The following is a 6,000-nucleotide window of genomic DNA, read 5'->3' on the forward strand; positions in this document are numbered from 1 at the left end:
GAGTAATATTTTTCGCCTTTTAGCCAGGCCTTTAGAGTTCAGCAAAATTTTGGCCAGTTGACTGCTATTTTGCGAAGATTGAATTGAAACAAAATTGAATTCTAAATTAAGTTTTAAGAATTCAATTCCACTTGAATAAGTTTGCTTATCTGTAACGGTGACTCTGGTGACAGACTGGATCCCTGCTTTTTACTTTACTCACAGGATGACAACTAGCTTCACAATTACATGATGCTTAATAGGGAAATGTGTTTGGTGGCAACAGAAACAGGGGAGACCATGATATAAACATGGGTGCCTAAGGAGTACTTTGCACGTTGCAACATCGCTACTGCGATATCGTCGGGGTCAAATCGAAAGTGACGCACATCCAGCGCCGGTAATGACGTTGCAACGTGTAAAGCCTAGATGCGCCGATAAACGATCGCAAAAGCGTCGTAAATCGGCGATCTGTGTAGCGTCGGCCATTTTCATAATGTCAGTACGATGTTGTTCCTCGTTCCTGCGGCAGCGCACATCGCTATGTGTGAAGCCGCAGGAGAGAGGAACATCTCCTTACCTGCCTCCACCGGCAATGCAGAAGGAAGGAGGTGGGCGGGATGTTTACGTCCCGCTCATCTCCGCCCCTCTGCTTCTATTGGCCGCCTGCCGTGTGACGTCGCTGTGACGCCGCACGACCTGTCCCCTTAGTAAGAAGGTCGTTTGCCAGCCAGAGCAACGTCGCAGGGCAGGTAAGTGCGTGTGAAGCTGCCGTAGCGATAATGTTCACTACGGAAGCTATCACAAGATATCGCATGTGCGATGGGGGCGGGTACTATCATGCTCGGCATCGCTAGCATCGGCTAGCGATGTCGCTGCGTGCAAAGTACCCCTTAGGCTGGCCACAGTACAAGGCCACTCTAAAATGTGCAGTTTTATCATACAACACAATGCCACAGATGTTGCAGGTTTTGATGGTGCATACAATTGGCCGCTGACTGCAGGAATGTCCACCAGAGCTGTTGCCTATGAACCGAATGTTCATTTCTTTACCATAAGCCGTCTCCAGAGGTGTTTCCGAGAATTTGACAGAACACCCAACCGGCATCACAACCGCAGACCACGTGTAACCATACCAGCCCAGGACCTCCACATCCAGCATCTTCACCTCCAAGATCCTCTGAGAGCAGCACCCAGACAGCAGCTGCAACAATAAGTGCAATACCAAAAAATTCTCCAAAAACTGTCAGAAACCATCTCAGGGAAGCTCATCTGTTGCTCGTCGTCCTCATTAGGGTCTCCACTTGACTGCAGTCCATCGTCAAAAGCAGCTTGAGCAGGCAAATGTTCACATTTGATGGCGTCTGCATGTTGGAGAGGTGTTCTCTTCAGGGATGATTCACAATTTTCACTGTACAGGGCAGATAACAGACTGACAAATGATGGTCACACCTGTTGTGAATGTCATCCGAGTGGGTGCTGGTGTGCAGCTCCCTCTGGTGGCCAAGAATGGTAATGAAGCTGAAGTCTGAATCTGTGACCCAGACAGGTGTTGGAGTTAATTGGGAATCCAGGAAATCCTATTGCAAATCAGCCTAGTGTATATAGGAGAGCAGTTTCTACCTGGCTGTCGCCGGTGATAATGCTTCCTGTCTGCTTCTGAAGATGGCTGGGAGTTTTCCCTTCAGTTTCTCTCATTTCTTCTGTGCCTGAATCAACTTCAGATAAGTTTGCTAGTTTGTGTTTAATTGTAGTGATGATCGAGTACCAAAAAGCTCGGGTGCTTGAAGCTCGGGCCGAGCATCCCAAGATACTCGTGTACTCGGCCCGAGCACCGAGCCCAATGTTATCCTATGGGAGACCCGAGTATTTTTATGAAATGACCCCCGGCAGCATGTAGAAACCCTAAAAATGTCACAAAAGTCTTAGAAGAGTGCTCAAATGACATGGCAACAGCATGGGGAAGACCCCTTGAAGCATTTATCACTCAAAAGTCACAGCTGTGAACAATTTTGTCCGCGTTTTACACCATTTTTACGGACTCACCAGAAAACCTTCCAAAATGACACCAAAATGAATTTTCATGGCGGAAATGTTAAGGGCACATACCCAATAGTGAGATAGAGGTGGTGTATGTTACTTTTTGAGATTACATGAAAGATTTTACGTGAAAACATTGTGTGGCACTCCAATGTCCAAAACGCACGTTTTGTGCTTTTTACCAGCGATGTCGGTCATTTTTTTTTTCATTCTATCTCCCTCAGTCGGTCGGTCTCTCTGTCTGTCTGTCCCCCTCTCACAGTCTGTCGGTCAGTTCCCCCCCTCTCTCAAACTTACCGTTCCCCGATCACTGCCGCGGCGCTGCACAGCTGTTCACTAAACTCCGGCGGCTTTTCCTCTTTTGAAAAAGCCGGCCGCTCATTAAACAATCTCGTATTCCCTGCTTTCCTGCTTTCCGGCGCCTATGATTGGTTGCAGTGAGACACGCCCCCACGCTGAGAGACAGGTGTCTTACTGCACCCAATCACAGCAGCCGGTGGGCGTGTCTATACTGTGCAGTGAAATAAATAATTAAATAATTAAAAAAAACGGCGTGCGGTTCCCCCCAATTTTAATACCAGCCAGATAAAGCCATACGGCTAAAGGCTGGTATTCTCAGGATGGGGAGCTCCACGTTATGGGGAGCCCCCCAGCCTAACAATATCAGTCAGCAACCGCCCAGAATTGCCGCATACATTTGATGCGACAGTTCTGGGACTGTACCCGGCTCTTCCCGATTTGCCCTGATGCGTTGGCAAATCGGGGTAATAAGGAGTTAATGGCAGCCCATAGCTGCCATTAAATCCTAAATTAATCATGTCAGGCATCTCCCCGAGATACCCTGAAGAGTGCCCTGTTTAACCTGAATGTATATGGTTTGGAAACCGACAAGTGCACCTCCGTTCCTAGTTTTGTGGCTGCGCCTTATCCTGCTACTAGAGCAAACACCAAGCCAGAGATGTGAACAGGGAGCAGAAAGGTGAGCAATAAGGTATGGCTTTTTGTTTTTACTGTTTTGACAGCCGCTCACCTCTCTACTACTCCTTACCTGCTGTCTATATCCGCCGAGCTTCAGTTATCCATTTACATATTTCCATTATATTTGTTTGATGGGACCTTAAGTTTTTGTTCTCAGCTTCACCTCTCTGGGGAAAAAAAGTCTACAAATGTAAAGGGCAGGTAGGATCCAGCACTAATTAAAAACAGTCTTAGGGGTACTTTGCACGTTGCGACATCGCACCTGCGATATCGTCGGGGTCACATTGAAAGTGACGCACATCCGGCGCCGGTAACAATGTCGCAACGTGTAAAGCCTAGGAGAGAAGATGAACGAGCGTGAAACAGTCCAAAATCGGGTGATCTGTGTCACGTCGTTCATTTCCATAATGTCGGTGCGTCCGCAGGTACGATGTTGTTCCTTCTTCCTGCAGTTCCACACATCGCTGTGTGTGAAGCTGCAGAAGCGAGGAACATCTCCTACCTGCGTCCCGACGGCAATGCGGAAGGAAGAACGTGGGCGGAATGTTAACGTCCCGCTCATCTCCGCCCCTCCGCTTCTATTGGCCGCCTGCCGTGTGACGTTGCTGTGAGGCCGCACGACCCACCCCCTTAGGAAAGAGGCAGGTCGCCGGCCAGAGTGACGTCGCAGGGCAGGTAAGTGCGTGTAAAGCTGCCATAGTGATAATGTTCGCTACGGCAGCTATCACAAGATATCGCATGTGCGACGGGGGCGGGTGCTATCACGCTCGGCATCGGCTTGCAATGTCGCAGCGTGCAAAGTACCCCTTAAGGTCCAGTCACACATAACAAGATCGTTAACAAGATGGTTACTACGTCTCAGTTTCCGTATCGTTGTTAAATCGTTGGTGAGATCGTTGGTGAGATGTCACACAGTCATAACGATCTCATTGGTCATTGGGACCCTGTCACACAGCAGCTATGTAACGATTCCGACCTCGAATAGGGGCGTAGTGTTTGACGCTGTAAGCCACGTAGGCGTGCATATGTGTCGCCTTTTCCACACCTCTCCGCTCTGATTGGTGGCCAATACTGCATTCTGATTAGGCGGCCGGCCTAGAAATCAACTTTGTATCGCTTCATCCTTTGTCCCTTCTTGAGCCTTGCTTTGATGATAGAACCTGCGATTCATTCGTACTTGCAAGCAAGCAATAGGGAACAAAGTACGAATGAATCCGGGTGGAGTCGCAGGTTCTATCCTCAAAGCAAATCTCAAAAAGGAACAAAGCATGAAGCGATACCCAATCAGAATGCAGTACTGTTCTCCGCGCCAACCAATCAGTGCAGAGGGGGGCGCGGAAAAGGTGACGCAACTACACGCCTACGTGTCACACTTTAAGTTCTCATCTAGGTCGTTAACGAAATCATTGGTAGGTGTCAAACATACAGATCCATGCTGCCCAGCAGGACTCCAACGAGCCAAAAATGGTCGAGGACATTCAGCAACGACCAATGATCTCACAGCAGGGGGCGGATCGTTGGTACGTGTCAAACATAACGAGATCGCTGGTGAAGTCGTTGTTTCGCCATATAAACTGTGACGTAGCAACAATGTGGTTAGCGATCTCGTTATGTGTGAAGTGGCCTTTAGACTACCTCCAAGAATATAAATGTTCTCTTTGTCAGGTCCAAGACGAAGAGAAAATATCCTTCTCTAAACGCATTAACTTGGAGCTAGATAATATGCGCTTCACTTCATCTGAATATTTCCCAGAGGAGCATTGACTTTTAGGATTGCTACTTCCAATAGGTGGCACTAGAGTTTGTCTCCTTCCCTGAAGAGATAATTTTAATATTTCCCAGAGGAGCATTGCAGCTATAAGTCTCCTCACTGGCAGAGAGATTGGTTTGTCAGTCTCCGCAAGGAGAAACGTTTTCCCCTTAGACCCCACTATAGCTTCTCATACAGCCAGATCAGATCTCATACTTTGCACTGACGAGGGACAATCATCTCAAAACAGCGTATCTGCAAATTGAGGTTCTGATCTGGCATAAATCCTAAGTCATATGACAAGGCTTGTTAAAAAATCACTTTTGACTTTTAGGATTGCTGCTTCCAATAGGTAGCACTAGAATTTGTCTCCTTCCTCCCTGAGAGACAATTTGAATATTTCCCAGAGGAGGATTACAGCTATATGTTTCCTCACTGGCAGCCAGATTGGTTTATCAGTCTTTGCAAAGAGAAAAGGTTTCCCCTTAGACCCCACTATAGTTGTCAAACAGCCAGATCAGATCTCATACTTTGCACTGTTGAGGAGCAATCACCCTAAAACACCGTGTCTGCAAATTGAGGTTCTTATGTGGCATAAATCCTAAGTCACATGAAAAGGCTTGTTAAAGGGTCACTTTTGACTTTTAGGATTGTTATTCCCAATAAGTGGCACCAGAGTTCGTCTACTTCCTCCCTGAAGAGACAATTTGAATCACTGCATCTGGACGTTCCTGACTCCACTGGCCGCGCATCTTCCTGCACTTCTCTGGTTGCTTCCGTACGGACAACACGGATGGGTAACGTTACTTCTTTCAACTACAAGCGCATAAACCATCCTACATCATTACCCTATGATGCACCTTGTAAATGAAGGCAGAATGGGCATATTTGATTAGAGACTTGTATAAAATGGGTTTATTTTGTGGGGGGTTTTACTCAATTTTGGATATTGGGAGAAACAGAAACTATGTGACACAGCGGAGTGTAACATACAGCAGGATTGTGCTAAAAGAATATTACAAACATCTTAAGATATCTCGGTTTTTACACTGATCCCCGGAGCGGACACAAGGCTGACGTTCCCTGAGGACATACAACGTGCCCGAAACGCGACATAAGAATATTCCGCTGTTCCAATGCTGGATTTTTTAACTTCATCTAAACAATAAATGTTTTTATATATATCTACATTGCCACAAGAGTTCTTGATTTCTTCCATATTTTCTGCAATTTGACTCATCCCAATGTTACAC

This window comes from Anomaloglossus baeobatrachus, chromosome 7, assembly GCF_048569485.1.
Source record: "Anomaloglossus baeobatrachus isolate aAnoBae1 chromosome 7, aAnoBae1.hap1, whole genome shotgun sequence".
In the NCBI taxonomy this organism is placed as follows: domain Eukaryota; kingdom Metazoa; phylum Chordata; class Amphibia; order Anura; family Aromobatidae; genus Anomaloglossus; species Anomaloglossus baeobatrachus.